The sequence below is a fragment of the Octodon degus genome, unplaced genomic scaffold (assembly GCF_000260255.1).
Source record: "Octodon degus isolate 3935 unplaced genomic scaffold, OctDeg1.0 scaffold00006, whole genome shotgun sequence".
Taxonomy (NCBI): domain Eukaryota; kingdom Metazoa; phylum Chordata; class Mammalia; order Rodentia; family Octodontidae; genus Octodon; species Octodon degus.
This window is the reverse complement of record NW_004524582.1, coordinates 9,617,663-9,641,758: the sequence shown is the minus strand read 5'-3', so window position 1 is coordinate 9,641,758 and position 24,096 is coordinate 9,617,663. Positions and strand designations below refer to the sequence as shown.

Below are 24,096 nucleotides of genomic sequence, written 5' to 3'. Positions count from 1 at the left end.
AATTTATTTAAAAGACATTGTATGATATCTTCTCCTAGTATTAGAAACTTTAAAAAGTATATTTCCATTTTCTGTTGACTTTAAAAAAAAGAGGTTTGTACCAAAAAAAAAGAAGCTACTAGAATTAATACAGAATTCAGTAGTATATTATAAAGTCAATAGCCAAAAGTCAATAGCATTCTTCTACACGGACAATAAACACACTGATAGGAGTATTATAGAAACAATAACTTTTAGAATAGCACCTAGGAAAATGAAATACCTTGGAATTAATCTAACTAAAGAAGTCAAAGATCTTTTCAAGGAAAATTACAGTAATCTTAAAAAAGAGATCACAGAGGATTTCAGAAAATGGAAAGATATTCCATGCTCCTAGATAGGAAGAAACAACATTGTAAAGATGGCCATGCTCCCAAAATTGCTGTACAGATTTAATGCAATCCCTATCAGACTACCATCAGCATGCTTCACAGAGCTAGAGAAGTCATTCCTAAAATTTATGTGGAACCAAAAAAGACCTAGAATAGCAAAGGAAATCCTGGGCAATAAAGACAAGGCAGAAGGCATTACAATTTCTGAATTGAAATTATAGTACAAAGCTACTGTGATAAAATCTTCATTAAACTGGCAGCAAAACAGACCTGAGGAGGAAAGGAACATATCAGAAGCTCCTGCAGGCCCTACGAACACACTTAGACAACTATCTTTGACAAAGGGGCCAAACATACCCCCTGGAAGAAATATAGCCTCTTTAACAAATGCTGCCAGAAAAACTGGCTCTCTACATGCTGAAAACTAAAACTTGATCCAGGTCTATCACAATGCACTAAGATAAAGTCAAATGGATTAAAGATCTAAACATTAAAATAGAGAAACTATATCTCCTGGAAGAGATTGTGTGAGGAACTCTCGAAGACATAGAGGTAGGCAAAGAGTTCATGAACAAAAATCAAATCACATAGGAAACAGTTGAAAGAATTAACAACTGGGACCTGCTCTTACTAAGAAGTTTTTTCACATCAAAAGAAATTACCAACAAAGTGAAAAGACAATGCACAAATTCGTAAAAAATCATGACAAATAAGTACTCAGACAAAGGTCTGCTCTCTAGAATTTATAAAGAACTAAAAAGCACTAGGGCCCCAAAATTTAAAGACCCGGTCCAGAATGGGCATCTGAGATGAACACACACTTCTCAGAGTATGAAATTAAAGAAGCGAATAAATATATGAAAAAATGCTCCACATCACTAGCCATCTACAAAATGCAATTTAAAACAACATTGGGATATCATCTCACCACAGAAAGAATGGCTATCATAAAGAAATCACCCAACAACAAATGTTGGAGAGCCTGTGGGGAAAAGAAACCCTTCTCCACTGCTGGTAGGAATGTAGACTGGTGCAACCATTATGGAAATCAATGTGGAGACTCTTCAGAAAAGTTGGACTGAAAGTCCCACTTAACCCAGCTATTCCTCTACTTGGAATTTTCCTGAAGGATCTGAAAACATCATATCCTAGGGATATATGTGTGCCTATGTTTATAACAGCACAATTTGTGATAGCCAAATCTTGGAAACAACCAAGATGCCCATCACCTGAGGAATGGTTGAAAAAGTTGTGCTATTTTTACACAATGGAGTATTACTGAGCTATAAAGAATGATAAACTTGAAGCATTTATATTGAAGTGGTTGCCACTTGTAGATATACTCATATGTGAAATAAAGCAGACATACATGTGTATATATCATATAGTTTCCCTAGTATAAGAACTCAAATAAAAAAATACAAATAGAAAGCATAATACAAGTAAAAGAAAATCGGGTACTTCAGGACTAAACAATTATGAGAGGATAAGGAGAAGAGCTAGGAAACATGACAGTGACAAGCCATACAGGTATATGTAGAAGATGGGCAACGTAATGATCATGAGAATTTCCAGAAGATTTTTGAATCTAGCAGTTAATAGGGAAGATTATCACCCTGACTAACTATATATACTGATACCTGTGAACTAACCTACTGCACTGCAGATGGTAATTTGTAATAGTAGTTTCATGCTTGGAATGCCTGTTATTCTGGTATTCTGAATACGGGCTGCTTGTCATGACATGCCAGTTGCTGCTGTGCTGTCTCTCGGGTAGATGATTGTTCAAAAAGAAGGGAGTGGTGAATGAAGGCAAGAGACAGGAAAAGGAATATTGTGGGACTGTCCTGCTTCAAGGTTGTATATGGTGAGATTTTTGGACTTATGTGTAAACAAAAGAATTATATAATTCTTTATGCCTATTTTTAAAAATATATTCTAATTTTTAATGTTTTTTCATCATATTCTGTAGGGACTTAAAGTTCAACATAGCAATACTTGATGAAAAATATCTGTTCCATGTTATACCTAAGATGTTTGATATTCAGACACATAGTGAGGCTAAGCTTAACAGCCTAGGTTGTATGGTAATAACAATAAGCTTGTCTTCTGGATGGTTAACAACCTAAGGTTTCAGACCAAAATTAGAGAAAAAGGAGGGCCACAAGGAAAGCCAACAGTTTGGCCCTAGCCTTCCAAGGTCAATTAAGACTCAGGACATATGAGAACTTGTACTGTAACATCATGTAACTAGGTAGTGTCCCAAATACTCTGATCAAGGAGATTATGGGGCCAAAGAGGAAAGTGATCAATGATGTGGAGTATTCCTAAGGAGAGTCACATGGAGAGAAAACATTCTCTCAGGCTTTCACAGAGAGCACATTGGTCAAGCAAGGACCGCGACTCATCCATATGGCTGACACTGACAAAGGTTCTTCAGTGTAAGGTACAGATAAATCCTGAGGGGATTTCACTGACCATATCAGACCCAGAAGCTACAACTCTTGTTGCATAGGTCCTGCTTTACCTTGGTCTTAACTGTCCAGCAGAAAAGTATAAAAATGAAGTAAAAGAAGCAAAGCCATGGTGTTATGTTGAGCTGTAGGGGACTCAGGTCAACAATTTCTGACATTGTCAGTGAAACGGAAGACCCAATACTATTATGGACTACTGAACTCTTTTAGAATATTTTGCTGAATTAACGCACCTATAATGTTCAAATAACGGAATTTAATAAAAAAGAGGATACAGATGAATGTCCATTACGTATCTCTATATTCAAAATGGTTAGGATAGATATATAGTTACATTCTCCTACTGAATAGAGAGATTTGTTCTAATAGTGTTTGTAAATAAGATATCATATCCACATCTTCACAGCAATAGACCACTAGGAAGAATGTATGCAATGTCTTAATTATTGAAACTGTCCTACCAATCTGGTTAGAAAGTGTCTCATTGCTATTTGTTTCTCAATATAATTATGGAAAAAACAGACCAATGTACCAATGTGTATATTTAAATACATTAAAATAAAGTAATAATATATAGTCTTAGAAATTAGAAATTAGATATTTGAGTCAAAACTAGGTTTATGTGATATATATATCATATTATATATATATATATATCATATATATATAATTTATAGATTTCCTTACCCAGAATTTATAAAATGTTTTATAGTCCCAAAGAAAATGTCTGTTTTCCAATATCCTCCATGACAAATCAGGCCATTAATTTTACTTTTGCCTCATCTGATAGTTCATAAGAAGTTCCGGAAAGTTATTTACACTGCGGTTGGTACGATTTATCAGTGCAGACTCGACTGTCAGCTCTGACTGTAACTTTGAGAGGAACTGGTGTCTGAGAACTCTCCAGTCTCCCTTCTCCCCGATACTACTTACATCTATTTTGAGCTGAGTATTGTTTGTAACATTTTTACTGAGGAGAAGACTTTAGAAAGTGACAGAAATGTCCAACCACTCACTAAATTCCTGAGTTCTTTTTTCTTCCCAAGTTCATGGGATCTTGTGATTTATTTTTAGCCACAGGAAAGTATCGTTGAAGATACGTTCCTAATTTCCTGGAAAAATGCCTGTAAGCTCAGTCAGATAGGCGTAGGTGGTTGGCTTCACTGATCACTTGCAGAAGTTGGCAAAGGCTTTGTCAGCTGGTGTTGAGTGATGCATTAGGGTTGTAATGCCAGGAGAAGTACCTGCTGATGGCATTTTGCAAACCAGAGTTCACTTTGTGTCACAGTTATGCTACTGCACATTAGGGGCTGTCAGTGATAGCAGCAAGCCTGATCTGAATAACAGTGAGTTATTTCATTGTGTAGACTTAATTGTAGCACACTGAAAATAAAACACAACAAACCAAAACCAAGACAGTACTGCTATGTTGTTTTAGAAGGTGATAACAGACTCAGTAAGGAAGTGGCAACACAAACAAAAAGAAGTGGAGGATATTAGTGTAGAAGACATAGGGCTCCGATTGCTCGAATGTGGTGAACATGAAGAATGGAAGATGTTAAACAGAACCTCTAAAGCAAAGCCACTGTCATGACTTTCATATCCATGCCACACATGACATTAACTTTCTTTGTACTGAGCAGAGGAATCAACATTGTTTCACACTATAAAGTTATTCTAAAGGATGTGGCTAGTAAAGCATTTCTATAATTTCTGAAATATATGCAGTTGTTTGGACATATTTTGTTCTGTAGTTCATACCATAAACCTCATTTCAGAGGACCATTTTGGAGCTTGGAGAAATAAAATATGGATAAGTGATATTTGACTCAAGAATTTAAATCACAAAGAAAATTCAGATGCTTTTCTAAAAGTTGGTAATATAACCAGAATACAATGATCTTGTTGCTATAAATGTCTTTATGCTTCAAGCTTAAAAAATATGATTCTTTTTTTTAATGACACAACTTGTTCCTCGGAAAATTAGCTCATTTTTTGTGGTTGTGAGAACTCTAACTCAAGAAAATTCAAAGGCAAGTAGAAGCACTTTGCTTCCAACACATTTACCCAGAGTAAAAGAATTGTGTTTCAGATGCAAGCCAACATTCTACTCAGATCTTTTAAATATTTATTGATAAGTAGTTCTTCAGAATTTTTACAAGCTTAAGTTTGTCTGTTTCATTGCATCATGGTAATCACTTTTGATCCCTAAGCAATTTGTACAATGACCACTCTCTTGATCATTAACTAATACTCTATTTTTTTTTTTTCTTGGCAGAATCAGGGATTGAACTCAGGCCCTTGCACTTGCCAAGGAAACATTTATTCCACTGAGCCATCTCCCTGGCCCCCCACTGTGTCATTTTGAGGAGTAATTGGCCACTCATCCCTCCAGACATCTGGGGCACATGGAGTACATGCTCATGGATATTCCTTGTTTTTATTTGTTTTTGATTTAGGCCAAACCCTCATCTTTCTCTTTCCCTGTAAAATTCGTCACTCAATTACTTAGTCCATTTGGTTGTTGATTCACTAACATATCTGATGCTGATGAATTAACAAAGGAAAAAGATTTCTGTACCTTATTGTATTGGAAGGTTAATATCTAAGATGGAGAAGCCCCATTGTTTTGTCCCTAAGAGAGCATCTTTCAGCTCCAGCACAGCATGGTGAGTGGTGAATATAAAGCAAGGAAGAAGTCAGGTGGCTAAGACACTAGAGACTGGGGAGGGACTGACATAACAAGGAGATCTTGTGAGAGTAATCTGCTCTGGTAGATAAGTATCAATCACTCCCCGGGGCAGAGCTTCTGTAAACTCAGGAGATAGTACTGCCTCACTGGATCCCCACTAAGGATCAAGCTTCCTACACATACAATTTTAGCAGCCACACTTAAACCTTACGTGAACCACAGCAGTCAACCATTTCAATATCAGATAGTAAGCTTGGTTGAAAACAGATTCAATGAAATATACATTTTGTACCATGAAATTCAGCCACTGAAAATGTACACAAGTTTTAAATATATTACAAAGTTGTATAATAATCATAAAATCAATCAAGTTCAGAAAATTTATAGCACCCACAAAGGAGGTCATATGATCCAGTAGTGGTACCACATGCCTCTCTGCCTAGAACGGAGTTCAAGATAATTATTAACCTACTTCAGCTCCTATAAATTTTCTTCATCTAGACACTTATGACTGGTTTCTTTTACTTAGTTTTAGAGGTTCACTCATGTAGTAAGCATCAATATTTCATTTGTTGACCAGGATTATAGCTCAGTGGCAGCATCTTCCTGTCAAACATGAGGTCATGAGTTCAATTCCCAGTTCAAAAATAAAGCCTTTAAATATTACATAGAAATTGAGGCCACCAATATTTCGTTCATGTTTACTGAGAACAAGCTGTCCATCATACAGATCCTATTATACTAAGATTTTACTCAGCCATTCATCGTTTGATGGACACTCAGATTATTCCCCTTTTGGTCCTGTTCATACACTACTATGGGCATAGACATGCACCTTACTCATAACTGCTCATGTGCTGGGGCTATGTTCCCAAGAGTGGAATTTTTTTTCTTTAAGAACATTTTATAATTCATTTTAACTCATTTTTCACAGTGCTGGACACCAAATCGGACTTCCCAAATGCTAAGGATAATCTATTTAGTATTCTGGTGTTTATTTAGTTTTTCCATCTGAAGGATGAAAGTAATATTGCTATAACTTAATGATGGATCCAGGCCAAAATTCTAGTTTGATGCAAAATTCACATCATAAAAAGAGGAGAGGATAGTCCAATGGGGTCATGCTCACTGTAGGGGGACACGATTCTTCAGAGTGATTTCCCTTTACCCTTTCCTTCCCCAACAGCTCTCAATGTCTGTTCAGGCTTCCTGGCTACTGTTTGTTCCAGGACTTGAGGTTGGGGCCAGAGGGAGGTACTCATCAGCTGAACATGATGTTCCCACTCCAGGACTTCTGCAATCAGGATTTCCTTGGCACAAGATGCCCCCATGCTACCTCTTTGCCCCCAGGCAGAGTCTGTGTCCCTTTTTGCCCTAGAAGCAGAACACACTGGCTTTAGGTGAGGAGTCAGTGCAGAAGAGGCATCCAACACCAGGAGGCTGCCCAGTGCTCTTATCCAAGGAGTGGAATTTTTGATTCATACGGTAAATTTGTACTTAACATTTCAAGAAAATATTATATTATTTTCCAAATTGGATGCATCATTTTATTGTCTTACCAATTTTTCTGTGACCTCATGAATATTAGGTCTTATACATGCTGGATTTTGTTACATACTAATAGAGCAGTGAACAACATTGATGTTTATCAGACCCACACTCTTTCTTGACTCTGTATTTTTTTAACTTTTCCTTAAATTATTCAAGCCCTTGATAGAGATACTAGTGATGTAAATATATAATTACATTAAGAATTATACTTCATTTTCTATAATATTCTCTAATTTTCAAGATTATTTTTAAATAAATCACTATAGAAAAGGCAAAAATTAATGAAATAAATTTTAAGAACTTGTAATTTACTTAAAAAAAATAATTCATGCTTTGGATGCTAACTTGGTATTCTTTTTCATTCATTTTGTTTTATGGTTTTTTTGTTTTGTTTTTTGTTTCTTAGGGAAAGGTCTACAGGGTGTTCAGGGTCTCTCTACTAGATCCGACTCATAGTGACCCACCTGTTTACAGCCTATCAAGAGCTGGGATTATAGGCGGGCGCCACCACGCCTGGTCTCAATTGCCATTTTAATGCACCCCAGGGGTGGGGCCTGCACTCATTTTGTACTATCAGAAGTCAGTGTACATCTTTTAAAATGTTTTCTAGTTGCTACCTTTTATTATTTAATTTGGGGAGTTTAAGATATTTAGATTTAAATATTTTAGCCTTTGTTATCTCATATTGATTACAAATGTAATTGTCTCAGGGCAAAAGGTGAGGCCAGGAAAGTAAAAACTTCTTCATCTTACAAATTAAATCTCTTACACACAACTCCATTCAACATCATTATTTTATCTAATCTAATGTAATCAAATTTATTTGTACTTTTATCTGTAGTATTTAGATGAAACACATTACTACTTTTTATATTTCTCTTTCTCTTCTCTTAGTCTTTGTCATTGTTAACTAATAATTCTCTTATGCAAAATGCTTGCTGAAGAGGATACTAAAGACTAGAAAAATACTTGATTCTGCACGGTACTTAGAGAATAATTATTAGACCCTTTAGGGAGAAATAGTCTAATTTCTATTTGGAAGGATTACTTACAAAACAGAGCAGCATTTGAAGAGCCTAGTGGTTTGTTTCTTCCCCATATAGTAATTTGTTATGGTAGACCAGTGGTGGCTGAACTTTAGAATCACTTGGGGAGATTGTGCATACATCTTTTCTGGACTATTGTCTTCAGAGACTCTGATAATTGGACTTGGGTGGGTTTTAGAAACGGCAATTTGTAAAATCTCCCCAGATGATTCTGATTTGAGGACAGATACAAAAATAACTACATATAAACTTCTGCATGTGGAGATAAAGTTACAGGTATTTCTAGTAAATATTTGTCTGGTAATATTTCAATTATTATATATACATTCATTACAAAATTTCATGGTAATAAAAAAGTAAAGTTGGAGATATTTTATAATTCTTTTTAAAAATTAGTTTGCATTACTAATAATAAACTTAACAGCAGAGTAGAATTTTGTGCTTCATTAATTATTTTGTATAATGAGACAACTTAGTATTATTGAGGGTAGTGGAACTGTCTGAAGTCCACAACTTAATATGAGATGACCCCTCAAATAGCCCCATCTCAAGTGCTTTGACAGGAAAGTTAAGAAATATTCAGACCAAGCATTCTTTAATGAAAATAACAGCATCTTTGAAATTTAAATAGCAAATTAGCCCAAAATTATTATATAGATTTAATATAATCCCAATAAAATACCATTAGCATAACTCACAGAACTAGAGTAAACAATCTTAAAATTCATATGGAACTAAAAAAGACCTAGAATAACAAAAGCAATTCTGGGCAACAAAGGGAAGTCAGGGGATGTCACAATCCTTGACCTGAAATTATACTACAAAGCTACTGTGACAAAATAAACACGATATTGACAAAAAGCCAACCAGAGGATCAGTGGAATAGAACAGATATATTACTAAACACACTCAGCCACCTTATCTTTGAGAAATGACCCAAAAATGTTGACTGGAAGAAAGTCTTTCTAATAAATGATGCTGGAAAAGCTGGCTTTCCATATGCCAAAGATGCAAACTAGAACCACGTGTATCATCATGCACTAAACTAAAGTCAAAATGGATAAATGATCAAAATATTAAGAAAGAAACATTAAATTTACTGGAAGAAAAAGTAGGCAGAAATTTCAAAGACAGGTTTGGGCAGAGACTTCACGCACAAAATCCAGGCTAAAAGACAAATAGTACAAAGAATCAGCAAATGGTATCTCATCTAATTGAAAAGATTCTGGAAAACAAAATAAATCACTAAGAGAGGGAGAAGACAACCCACAGACTGGGAAAAATAAGCAATTCTCAGATGAAAAACCATGAATGGCAAATAGGTACCAAACATTTCAACATCATTGATAATTTGAGAGATAGAAATTAAAACAACATTGAGAGTCCATCTTGCTAGAGTAAGAGTGGCTATCATAATATATATATGTTCTAAAATTAACGTAAGAATGTATATATGCATAATAAAGGGAACGATAATGCTTAATATAATAGAAAATTTCAGTCATGATGTGTATAGCTAATACACAGATATCCCTCTGACATATTTTATAATTCTTTTAATATATTTGCTACCTCATCAAAATGTAGAGATAATTCTGCTTTGGCTATTTTGCAATGTATTTCCCCAGGGTTAAACATGAAAAATAATTTTTAAATATATATGTAGCATGAATCAAATCTTGGGAGAAAAGGAATTTGCAAGAAATACAATCCTTTCTTTTGTGAATATTTTACCTACATTATGTCGCACAGATCACCCCAGATTTCTTCACATTTAGAAAGATACCAAAGAGAAAAAATATCAGAACATCAAATATTAGCTGTCTGAAAAAAAAATAGAACTGTACGGTGAAATTAAGCTATATTAATTCCAAGGCAGAGCTAAATCCCAATGAACTTTATTTTTTATTTGTAATTATAAAGGCCAAATCTATTATTGAGCAAGACAAATATAATTAAAACTATATAACAGAAACTCATTATTTCAGCCTTTAAAAATACCTGCGCTAATATTGTCTAGTCCTGATTCTTTAAACTTTTAATTATTTCTTCTTCAGATCACACAGTTTCAAAAAGTTTCTTTTCCTTTTTGCAGTGATTCAAATCCATCGTGTATTATCATAATCAATAATTTAATTTTGAGTACATTTAATTTTGAATAGACTGAGAAGATCCATGTTTTAATTCAGAACTGAGGTGCGCATTCAACACCCTTCCATTTGCACTCCTCGACCCAGAGCCCAACTCTTCACAGATCATTGCCCTTCAGAGCTCAGAACCGAGCTCTGGTAGGACCGCGATCCTAGTGGGCGTCTATCCTTCAGCCCATTCTACTGCTCTGACAAATGTGAGGGACTTGTTGTACTATCCTGCTAAATGTCAAAATTCAGAAGCTCAGAGAGTTTTTCAGCTAGAAATATATTTGTATGCTGTTTTATAACACGAGATATTGCCCTAGAAGTTGAAACTTATTTTAAGTTAAAAACAATGCTAAGGGGCTGGGTGATAGCACAGTAGAATAAGTGCTTTCATTGTAACTCAGGGGCTGAGTTAAATCCTGGGTTCTGAAAAAAAAAATGCTGAAAAGCACAGATACCAAAATAAGTTGTTTGAGTGTATATTCCTCATCCTCATTTTAAACATATAATAAAATGTTTTTTCAGTGGAATACATTGAAAGACCACTGAGTCTACTCTAGCTGGACCAAAATCTAGTTGGATACTCAAATATCAATTAAAGAAATAAATTATAAAAAATTTATATTTACATATACCAAAGTTTTACTTGAAATATATCATAATGGAATAAAGTCACTCTTAATCAAAAAGAGAAATATTTGTCTTAATTGGCTCCATAATTTACTCGCCATGGTTCTAAAACACTTCCATTGGGCCAGCCAAATAGCTCAGAAATTAAAGTGCCTGCTTACGCAGATGCAGGGACTGGGGTTCGACCCCTAGCGTGCCATGCCTGACCGACCCCCAAGGCTTGCTGAGACAGAAATTGAGCCTGGGCATGGTGGAGCACACCTACAATCCCAGTGTTTGGGAGACTGAAAACAAGATAATCACTACAAGTCTGATCTTTGTAGTGAGACCCTGTAGACCCTGTACTAAAAAAATACAAAAACAAACAACAAAAATACCACTTTCGTTTCAATAAAATCTTAAATATTGAACAAATTTGAGGAAAATATAATGTAATTTCGCATTATGTATCTCATGTCTAAATTAGAAAATCTGAGAATGTCAGTTTACATGAAATCTTATTGACTATGAATGAGACATTACCAAAGTTTGAAAACTATGTGAAAGAGAATATTCTCTTTTGATAAGAGAAATAAAATCCTTGAACCATTATGAATGAGGATTTATAATAGAATAAGTCCTAACTGATAATATTGCCAATATATTTACTGTTTTTTCAAAACAAATGAGTAAAATTTTTTGTAGAGTTAAAAGGGGGTGGTTTTTCCAGCTGACTCATAATAGTTTCAAAAATTTGTATATGTATATGGCTTGGAAATTAAGGTAAAATGTCAGCAATTTGTTCATGCCATACACTCTGGTATTATAATTCCTAGGATTCTCTGAAAATCTAAGGTTAAAGTTCATCTCCCAAGACCCCTAGATCTAGATTTAGGTTTAAGAATTTAAAAACATGGATGAAGAAAAGTTCTGCTTGCCCTTGTTTATTCCTGTACCTCAAACAGAAATACCACAGCTGTTTTCTATTAAACATGAACAAAGTGATATTAAGAAAAGCCAACAGTGTTTGCTCATCAGTTTTAGTGTTTTTATTATGAGTCTTTAGTAAAAATGCACAATCAAGAATGAGAAAACTTTCCATCTGAGTCTGGGACTATACAGCTGGGAGGCAAGCTTTTGTCAGGTGAGGGCGAACTTCTGACCCTGAGTGTTAAGAAAATGAGGGCAGAGGGAAGAGAAAGAAGGTGGAAGAGAATGTCTTACTAAGATAGAGGACAGAAGTTGGAAACCTGGACTATGTAACTCCTTGTTGGAGTCACTTAGTGATTTAAAAAGAAATGCAGTTTTCCAGTATTTGTAATTAAAAGGATTAATATAAAACTCAATACTTGTCATTCCTTTAAAAACTGTTCTAAAGTCTCAAAATTGTATTTTTGCTTTGAAACATTTAGTGGAGCTAAATTTCTATCATTTACTTTTTAGAATTTCACACTCTAGTTTGTCAAATTCTTCAACCTGCTTTTACCAATCATTTATTTTTTATTTATTTGGTCCCTTTGACACTGATTTTATACATAACAATTTTAAAGACTGACAATTTGGAAATAGCTTGTGAGGTTAAATGTTGGATAATCAAAATTATATTTTCCCCTGATACAATTTTGAGATGTAGTACATCTTTACACAACAATGTATATTTACTGACCAATGACACATAGAATTAGAATTAGAATAATGACTGTTTCATTGCATATATTTATATACTTAAATTTGAATCAATGCGTAAGTTGAACTCTGAGCATTATGAATTGTTACTATTTAGAGTTTTTCCATTCTTTTAAAATTAATTATTGACTAGAATGTATTTCAAGTTCATTTTATATTGTGGGACTTAGGTAAGTTTTATATCACTTCAAGAAAGGATGTGATTAACTGTTTTCAGACTGTATTATTAAGCAAACTATTGTCTCTATGGGAAGAAGGATTTTCGAAGTAAGTCAGAAACAGTAATTTGAGCATTTAGGTAACAGCCTTTGCTATCAATTTCAGATACATAACAGCTTATAATCAACCCAATAATTTCTAAAATGTTTTCAGATTTATGATCATACTTCATTCTTTGAACAATTTGGGTATCCTAGATGTGATTATTAACATTATATGAAGTATCAAGTGGACAAAGATGCTCAGAAAAGTGCAACTGTATGTTCCAGGATGTCTGAAATATGGGTAGCCAAGCATAGAAACTGATTTGGTCTAATATTTATTTCAAACACAATGCATTGCCTTTGTCTTTTATGTAGAGTTAACTTTTTTAAAAAAGGTATCAATTATATAGTAGTCATATTTAAAGTATTATAAGCTTAACATTTATTTGCTATTTTCATTTATAGGAAAGTATATAGCATCATTACCAAAGGAAGAATAATTTGGGGAATTGAATATTGAATGGAATATAATGCACATATGGTCTACATATTTTATATTTTACGTTATATGTGATTTCATATAAAATTTAATTTTGGCTAGCTACTGAAAAACATATTGAGCATGCCAAAGAGGTTTTATGTTTCCACTCCTTAAAATGATATTAAAGCTGAGTGTGGTGGCATCTTTAACAAATAATATACTTAAGAACAACAGGATTCATTTAGAGTACATTTTCACAATAATAGTATTTATTCTAGTATCTTTACTTTTTTTATAATTTTTGAGAGTTTTACTGCCTACAGTTTAGCAGAGGTAAGAGCATTCTTTGTGTGTGATTCTATATATTTTGTAAAACATTAACTCATTAAACCTTTAATGTAGCTGATTATAAAAACTTCCACGCAGGAATGAAGCACCTGTACTATTTCTATTTCCTTTCTGTACTATTTACTGACAATGGCAATTCTTGTAAAATACAACTGGGAGTGCTTACAATTAGCATTCATTCAGAAATTGAAAGCTGAGTATTTCATGAAATTTTTATTAAGTGTCCTTATAAATACTTTACAAATAGTGAAGTTGTAAGTGTTTTTCATGCTGGGAAATGCAAGCTGTTCAAGAATGAGTGTTTTACTTAGCACTAACTTTTGCTGGCTTGTTTTTCATTATTATCTGGTCTTTTTGTTCTCTCATTCTTTTTGTCTCTCTGTCTCTGTCTCTGTCTCTCTCTCTCCCCCCCGCACAAACATGCACACTGCCTTAAATTCTGTTTTTTTTTTTCTCCTCTATTATTGTTTTCTCTCCTTCTAACTCTCATCCATAGTTTCACACTCAGTCTCTTTAGCTATGTCAGGATAAAATTTGCTTCCGTCTGTGAGGCCATTCTCATATGGCCACCTCCTCCAGTGTCTATGTCCTAGGCCCATCGTAACTCGGAGCTGTTTGTCTGTGAGCTACAGGTATTCATGTAGTCTCCTTAGTTTATCAAAAATAATGGACAAACCACATCTAGCCAAGGTATATAATTGTCTCACTGTGAACTAAAAAAAAGGTGTTAGAATCCACACCAATAACTTGAACAGGAAAATTTAGTGGAAGACAAATAATGACAAACAGGAACACATAGGAAGCTTAAGGTAGAAAGCACCAGCTGAGAAAGTGGCTGCTGCTGTTAGGCTGCAGATATCACGCCTGCATCTTGTACTAGGAACAACTACTACAAAGACAACAATATGCAATGTATTAATTAATGTAACTGTACTACTAACCTGTTTTGAAACTATCTCATTGCTACTTCTCAATAAAATTATTAAAATATTTTAAAAAGAAAAGTAAATTTAAAAGCATACAATATTAAAAAATGGCAGAGCCCTCAAAAATGGTAGGTAGAGCTCTAAAAAAAATGAGATAGAAAGGTCAGAAAAGATGTTATTGTTTGCTTGGAAAGAAACTTGAGAGACATTATTCAAAAGACATATAAGTGGCCAGAAGGTATATGGAAAATATTCAATATTACCAATCATTAGGGAAGTACAAATTAAAATTATAACATGATAGCACTTTCAGACTGCTAGAACGGTTATCATCACAAAAGTCTAACTCAAGAACATGAAGCAAAGAGAGCTGTACACTATTGGTACAAATGTAATCGCTACTAACAAAGCTTTCTATTATGGAACATAGTATGAACATATCCCAAAGAATGAAACATGGATTCATCATATAGTCCCACAGGTTGTTTTGTATACATACTTAAAGATGAAATCAGAGATGTGTCTGCACTACAGTTTCACTGCACATTACTCACAATAGCTGAGATAGAATTAACCTGTATAGGCATTACTAAGGAGTGGATAGGTAAAATATGGTGTATAAACACAATGGAAGGCTATTCAGTCTGAAAAAATTCTATAGCAACATGAATGAACCTGGAGGAAATTATACTAATTATACTAAAGTGAAATAAACCAGGGACAGAAAGGAAAATGCTGAATGAACTCACTTTCATCTGCAGTCTACTCTATCACACTACAGCAGAACATGCATATCAGTGTTTATTTATAGCATCTCAGTTCATGGTAGCTACATTCGGAAGCAGCCGGTGTATCCATCAGAGGAATGGATGCTAAATGTGCTATCTCTACATTATGGATTATAGCTTGGCTACCAAGAAGGATAAACGTACGATATTTGCAGTAACATGAATGTATTAGAAATTGTAATACTGAGTAAAATAAATCACTTTGCACTTAAATCTTCTATGGTATCTCTCATTTGAGAAAGACAAAGTACTGTACAAAGAAAATAATAAAGGATGGATAGAAGGAAACAAATGGGTAGAGAAGTAAGTAGAACTAGTATATGTCATGTACACAAACCCGACAACCTCAGTGCATGTAAACATTGTATGCTGTGAGCATGAGCGAAGTATAATTTAATGTCAAGGTGAAAATGTGGAAAGGAGACATAGCAGTGGAGGAGAGGACATGGGAATGCAAAGGGACTAAAAATGAAATGAGCTGTTCTATGTGCTTGTACCCACTCCCTAGGATGAATGTAAACATCAGTGTCTGCAAACAGACAGGAGTAGTAAAGGAAAAGAAAAAGGTAAATTTATTTCAATTCTCACATTCTGTTACCTAAACATAAAATTATTAGTTCAATCAATTCACATAAAATGGGAAGCCAAGGAAAGAGGAAGGAAACATTATTAGAAAATGCAAATAACTAATTGAATTATGACAAAAATAAAATAGGAAAGCATTATTACCACTCTTATAAGTGCTCCTAATGCAAGTGCAAATATGTCTAGCTTCTTACACCAGCAGTTCCATGTGTGCTAGATTTTCGAGCAGAAATTCTGATTTTGAGCACTCTGGGCTCATTTTTGGGTGTGGTCATTTTCCATTAAACCCCATGCTGAACATGGAAATAAGAAGCTGTCCTCCGATGACAAATCTGGGTTCCACACAGCATCATCTCTTCCCCTGGCCAGTCAAGGCTTACTACTTTAAATAAGAATGCAGCGCCGTCTCTCTCTGCCTGTTGCTTCACTGATATTCTGAAAACTTCGTGTCACATAATCTCACCTTTCAATTCAGTGGCACTACTGTTTACACACTAATAGAAACATAAAACTTCGGAAACTAAGAATGCTAAGTGACCAGAATTCACACAAAAGTAAGCTAGAGTAAATGTGAAACAATCATTCTGCCCCAAGGAAAAGAGATTCAGAGGAGGGAGAAAAGGTTCAACCCGTCATCCCTATTTTCTAGGACAGAAGTGTTCTGTCAACAAGCACAACCACACTATATACTGCTCTCTGATACTGATAAAGTATATTCTCTACTGCATTTTGAAGACAGCAGGCAATTCATATGGCAGATTTTCCCCTAGGTGTGACTGTACATGAATATTTAATAGTAGATTCTTTGAAATTTTGAGGAACACTCAATAGTATTGTTGTTGCTTTTTTTTTTTTTTGTATTTATGTAGTTCTTTACAATTTGCAAGATATTTTCACAGATACAATCCTTGAGTCTGACAAATATCTTACAGGGTTGATGGGAACACAGGTGTTACTATCCTCACTTTACATCGAAGTAGATTTAAGGACCAGGGAGCCAAAGTGCTTTATCAAATCATCCAAACAGTAACAATAAGTCTCTTAATATTAAAAGTCAGTCTACTGCACTGGGCAGAAACCAGGGCTTAGATGTAGGGTTACCCTAGAAAGGGAGATCAAATGGGCTGGTGGGGGCACTGGTGTGACCTGCTGGGCACATTTTTTTTTTAAATGTCTGAATCAAGGGGTCACTGTGCACCAGGGTCAGAATGCTGCTCAAAAGTCCAGGTAATCAGTTCCTGAGCATCAGGAGACCAGGCAGGAGAACTGGCAACACAGATCAGGAAACTAGACTGGGCCTTCAGCCTGAGTGGAAACCACAGTTGTATTTCCCATCAAGAGCAAGATGGCAGTACCTAACAGTCAACTAAGAATGACACTTTGGTACTCCCATTCTAAAGTGAGTCAACACAGAACACTAACTAGAGCACAAAAAAAATACCAGTAACTACACCAGTCACTGAGGTATACTAGTAACCACCTTACAACTAATGTTTACATCCTCTTAAAGCCACAGTAAATTGTTTCCTTAATCATTTGTAATTCACCTGCTTCAGATTTTCTATGTGGTACATGTCTAGATCTGGATTCCACTTCCTGAATTGTTGGTTCAGCTTTTCAGTCCCAAAATATGTCTTTCTTCTAATAATTTCTTTTAAACTTTTTTTTTTTTTTCCTACAATGCTTCTTCTTTCATTTGCAGTTCGGTAAAATACTCATTTTCATTTACTGTTAAGAGTGTACGTAGCCTTGGCAACCAGGCTGCTGTGTCCCCGAAGCGGGTTCCACCCAGGCTGAAAATCTCCGTGATCACGGGTGTGCCAGCCCCTCCTGCCTCCTCCTCTGGGGCCCATTCGGAGACACAGCCATCCTTGTTCTCCTCCTTTCCCTCCTCAGGGTCGGGTGGCTCTTGCTTCACGGGTGGAAGGCCCGGGTCTACTGCCTTGCTAGGGCAGTCAGGCTGCAATGTGGGAGAAGTCAGGACGGCTGTGCCCGGTGTCCACTCTTTGTGGGCATCTGCCTTCTCTTGCTTCACCTGAGGTAAGGCCACAACCCAACTCAGGCCAGAGCACCGGGCCTCCTGCAATGGAGCTTCTGTAGAAGCTGTAGCAGGACCCGGCACCTGCACAGGACTGCACCTGGCCCTTCCGCAAAAACACAAGGTCGGTGCCAGGTGGAGGCAGCACCAAGCCACCACCAGCTTCCTGCTTCAGTGGAGACTGGGCACGGCCTGGTCGGGCTGTGCGCGTAGCCAAAGGGGACTTCAGAGTAGGGCCCGGACCGGGCCGCCGAGCAGAACCTGGCCTCTTTCGACGAGGGCAAAGTGAGAGCGATCCTGCCCATTCCTCAGACCCTGACCCGGTACTGGGCAGCAGCCGCTTCATGGAGAATTGCAGGCATTGGTGCCAAGGACACTTCTGGCGCTTCTGGTTGCTGCCTCCGAATTTGGGTTTGTCGCCACAGAAGTCGCAGCGACCACAGTCCATCCGCCGTAGGCAGGCTGCACAGGCCCCGCACTTGTGGTTCTGCCCGTGGTTCGTGTAGGGCTGTAGCTCGTCCCCGTCTACCCAGTAATAGATGACTTTGGCAGGTGGTGAGGGCACCAGGGCGCTGGCATGCAGTTCTGCAGGCTCTGGCGGCTCTGTTGCAGGAGGCGTAGGCAGTGCCTGAGCTTGGGAGTGCCGCTGGGCAACCGTCTTGGATTCAGAGCCTACCCTGAGGCGGCCACTTTTACCAGCAGGGGGAGCCACAGCCAGGGAAGGGCGTCGCTGACATCGCTGACGGTGGCGACTGAGCCGGTGAAAAAGGTGCCTAAGGCAGGGCGGGGAGGGCGAAGACAGACTCGGCAACGGCCACAGCCCTCTTGGGTCTGACAGCCCCTGCACACTCCACACCCTGGGCTCCTCTCCACAATTCGGAGGCAGCGTCTCTGCTCACACTTGCAGAACAGCCCTGAGGCCACACCATAGGGCAGCTGCAAGAGGCAGGTGGAACAGGTCCCACAGTCCTTGGTTACTCGGCAGGCTGTACACTCTCCACAACCCACACGCTTAAACATCCTCTGCTCCCGGTTGAAAGCAATTCTCTGTGCTCTGCAGTCCTTGCACAGTGTCTTGAGTCGCTGCCTTCCAGTGGCATCCCCTGAGAAGCTGATTCCACATTTCTCACAGCACCCAGGTGCAGGGACTGAAGTTGGGGCTGTGTCAGTATCAGCCTTCGTTTCAACTTCTCTGGTCTCCTTCCTGATCTTATTCTTTTGGGATACAACATGACGTTTCTGAGCCTTGGCTGACTGAAGCCTTCTTTTGTTTCTTGCTTGGGACCACCACAGGACGGGACTTAGGGGCTGAATAGCACAAGATGCCTTGTTTGAAGTCGAAAAGGCTGAGATCACACGCAGGACCCAGGTAACGGGTGAGCTCAACTTTGCTTCGGATCCTGTCTCCTGTGGGGCTCTGGTAATAGGTGTCTGAGCGACCACAGGTGGCCCCTGACTTGCGATAGACTTCAAGTCGCTTCCAGCCAGGGCCCAGGGCTGGGCAGTCCAGCCAGTCCTCAGCCATGGAGGCCTCAGGAATCAGCAGCAGGCAGCTTGGCACCAGGCCCGTAGCTTCCGCCTCTCTAGGGCCTCGGACCCATGGTGAGGGTCCTGCCCGCGCTTCCCGCCTAGCTCTACTCTTCCTCCTCCGCAGCCGCCTCCTCGAACTCAATAGCATTGTTATACGCAGCTTTTAATCACAAATCCATTGCTCTTTGCATAACATAGTTCTTGTAAATACATAAGTCACAGTTTTGTGTGGAACATTCTCACATTGCATTTTCTTGACTCTGAGTGGTGGGGCCTGTTTCATGTACTCGTGCTTCATCACTGTTCCTTATTGCACTCAAACTAGTGCTGTGTTCTTCAAAGGCCTTTCTTTATCTTGGATAGGTGGAATTTATATCTATCTATCTATCTATCTATCTATCTATCTATCTATCTATCTAGGTTTACTTTTTTGTTTTTTTCTGCTTATACCTTTTTATAACAAATAATATTTAATTTTAATCCACCACAAGTGGTCTACAATTGCATTTTTGTGAAAAAATACTTTTTAAAATATCTAATTATCTTCTAAACTATAACACTTTGTTCATTTTGCTCTTTAATCTATTCATCTTTCTGGCAAGTGCAAGGCTATGCTCAATAAAATCTAATTTCTTTTACTTATTTGTATAGATAAAATGGAGTCCTTTTTGCTATAAAGAAAATAAATTGGAGTCATTTTTAGGAAAATAGATGCACTTTGAGAACATATTATTGAGTGAAATAAATCTGATGTACAAGCTTAAATATAGCATGGGTTCTCTTATGAAAACCCCAAAGCATAAGCAGAGATCAAAATGAAAGATAGATTATCGGAAGGAGGGAGATGAAAGAGGAGAAGATTAAGAGATGGACATAGGGAGGTAAAAGAGGGAAAGAGAAGAAAAGGAAATTAAATATGTGCAGGAACCAACTCCCAGGAGGAATGCAAACATGTATTGGAAATGAAAAAAGAGGACTGAGAGATGGGTAGATGGATAAGGTAGGCACAGAAAGGAGGGTGAAGAAAAGGAGTTAAGATGTATTATGTACATGCACCAATGCCCTGAAAGGAGTGTAAAGATTATGTACTGTAGAGATGTTTTAATAAAAAATATTACTTCATATAGGTTTTCATATTTTATGTATTTAAAAATGTGTTTCCTTGCATTGTTCAACCCCCCTCCCTCCCTCTCTCTCCCTTCCTCCCTCTCTCTCTCTCCTTTTTCCTTTCCTTCATTCCTGTTCCTCTAACTTCTTGAATTCTCCCGGGGCTTTTCTTACATTTACATAAGTCCATAAAGATGTTCCTGGATCTTCTCTAAATCTTTTGAAAGTTAGATTGCCTAGTTGTCTGTAGATTATTATTTTGTCTGAAAAAATCCAGCTTCTGTAAACCAATCTCTTTATTTTCATTAAATATTTACCTTAATTTTCACCCTTGTCTTATATTCAAGGCTGTGGATTTAGCACTGCAGAGTGGCTCCTGCCTGGCAATTATGAAGTCCTGAGTTCAATTCCTGATGCTGCTATTGACTTTTGATTTATTTTGCCATATTAACTATTTAGTACCATGATCACTTCGTTGGGGAGCTCTTAAAGAGTCTCCTTGGCTTCAGTGTCCTTATCTCTATATCTGAAAATCAGTAGTACATTTGTCCTTTGAGGTAATAAGAAATTCATTTGTCATTAATGCATGTATTTGTGTATCTAATCTCTCAAAATCAAAAGTTTAAATTTTGAAATATTTCCTTGTATTTTCCTTAGAGAATACCGAGTATTCTTTGTATTTTTCTCTCCATGGCTTACTGTATTTCCTTGCTCAATTTCAGTAAATCTGCCATGTATCCTTGAAAAGCAGATGCATTTTCTATTAACGGTGCAGTTTACATAATAAATATACCTCACAGGATTAAGAATGTGTGAGTTTATTCATATATTTATTACATTTACCTTATTGATTAGGATTTTATGTTCTTTGTGTCTTTAATGTAATTTAATCAACTTGAATCATGCACGACTGACACCTATTACTGAACTAGCACGTGTATGACTGCCTGATTTTCTTGTCATCTTCTGTGATTTACTGTACATAAAATTTGCAGCCTAGCTATTTCAAAAATCTATGCTGATACTGTGATCCTGGCTGGAGATATTTTTATATCGATTTTCGTGTTTGGGGAGAAATAGTATACATTCTTTCCATACTTAAACAGAAATATTTTAAGCTCTTTTACTGAAACTTTTTTTCCTGTCTTTTCTCATATGTCGAGTGGCCACATATGTATGGGGTAGCCTCCCGTTTCTGTTTTCTATTTAATTGTTCTATATATCTCTCTGACAGAACCTACAGTATTAAATACAAAAACTTACAAAAATTTATTTGCCAGTTGATTACAAATGTCTTCTCTCTGTGGTTTATCTCTGTACTTTTTCTATAGTAATATCAGAACTTCCAGCTGCTTCTACAAGTAGAGATTATTTTACCATTTCTTGAATCTTGATGGGTTTGTGACTTAAACTGACTGTAGTAATGTATTGGAATCAGCACTGCACGGGCTCCAACTCTTGGCCCACCATGCGTCTCTTTTTGAGGACACTGTTCATGAAATATGAACATCTCATAGTCACCTGCAGGGTGGTAAGCTATACATGAATCATGCAATAAAACTGGTCCCGTCAATACCCCAGAAACTCTTATTGTTCCACTCATTGACCTCAGATATGACTAAGCTCAGACCAATTGCTAATGGTATAAAAATAATGTGTATTTGTTGTAATAAGCCACATGGTGTTGAACAAAATTTTATTCAGCAATATGAAAATATAATAAAATATTCTTTCATATTTTTAAAAACTTTTTACATGCACCTTCCTTACTTGAAGTATAAAGCTACTTAATTGATTTGTATGTAGCATAGTGTGTGAGATACTGTATTAATTGAATGTATTCCCAATAAGAAGACTTAAGGACACAAGGCATATTAAATTTTGCTTTTTGCAAATAGTCCTTTCTTATTTGTGATTGTGTGTTCCAAAAATTCCAGTTATTGTCAGAAGTAGTGCCTGCACTAATTGCTTTCTTGTTTCTTGGACAAAATACTCAACATTAAAAATTTAAAGGGCAAAATATTTACTTTGGCTGATGACTTCTAAAGGAGTAGTCTGTGCTGGGTCCACTGGTTCCGCTACAGGAATGAGATAGCAGAGGTTAATGGTGCATGAGCATTACTGAATACTAGGAAGGCAAGAAACACACACACACACACACACACACACACACACACACACACACACAGAGTGAAAGAGAGAGAGAGAGAGAAAGACAGACAGAGACAGAGAGAGAGAGACAGAAACTGAGACAGACAGTCAAAGACACAGAGACAGAGACACAGAGAGAGATATAGAGAGAAGAGAGACAAAGAGAAAAAGACAGGGAGACAGAGAAAGACAAAGAGAGACAGAGAAAGACAGAGATAAAGACAGAGAGAACCCGGGGATGAAAACGCAGCCTTCCAGGTCACAACCCCCGCTGGTGCAGCTTTTTGACCAGGCCTTCTCCTAGCAGCACATTCAGCTGGGAGCTCAGCAGCGATTCAGTGCACTTGTGGGCATAGCGCCCCATGAACCAATGGCCATCCAAGCCCCCATCTAAAGGCCTATGAGACATGGAGGGCACATTTTATATCTAGTCCATAACAGCCATGAATCCTAAGTATGTTGTGTTTTCCTTATACATGCATACCTCTCATAAGGTACAATTTATAACTTTGGCTCAGTGAGATATTAGCAATAATTAATAATGAAATAGAACAATTTTACTTATGTACTACAAGTTACACACAAGTTATGCATTACAGAAGTTAGGTGAATGTGGTCTCTCCCCGCCCCTTTGTTTCTAACTGTGTGGTGTTCATCCATATTCTTTTAGACTACAGTTGTCTATAGGTAACCAAAAATAAAAGGCAAAAGTTCTTAATAATGAATGATTGTTATAATGTTACCTGCTTCATTCAGTGACACTTTCTTGAAGTGTTGAACTGTTTAGCTATTACATTTTATTCTATTACATTTTATTATTCTTTAATTGTCATCTCTCTGTGATGACAATACAACTGTGTCTACCTTATTATTTTTCTTTATGAGCATGTTATTGACTTTAGACCATGTTAATTTAAGCATGGTTATATAAATATATTGAGTTCTCAAAGAAAATCTAGTATCATTCTTACTAGAATTGCATTTATTATTGAAATATTGTCATTGTTCAAATTATTCTCTAACTTCTAGTAAGAAGAAAATGTTTTATTAGTTTCTTGGTCACCTTAATTTTTTTCTTTTGAAAACTTCATGCTTTTTAAAAACAAATTGCTTGCTGAAAAATGTTTTTCGGCATATAATTTAATGAAATATGAACATTTTGTTTAAAATTTAATTAAATGTCTTAAAATCACTATGCTGACAATCTGGGCCTTTTTCTTCTTTCTTTATTTGTTCTGTTTATTTATTTATTATTATTTTTTATAGTTTAATTAGCTTCCAAGTAGAGTCAGCCAATAAGAAAGATGCAGAATGTTATTTCTTTTTCTTCTTCAGCCACACATAATGACTCATTCCAGCATGGGTGTATTCC

The 24,096-nt window shown here is 36.7% G+C and overlaps 1 pseudogene; it reads right to left on the bottom strand.

The window, feature by feature from the left end:
* Positions 1-17,571: 17,571 nt before the first annotated feature.
* LOC101585500 lies at positions 17,572-19,584 on the bottom strand (annotated as a pseudogene).
* Positions 19,585-24,096: the final 4,512 nt, after the last annotated feature.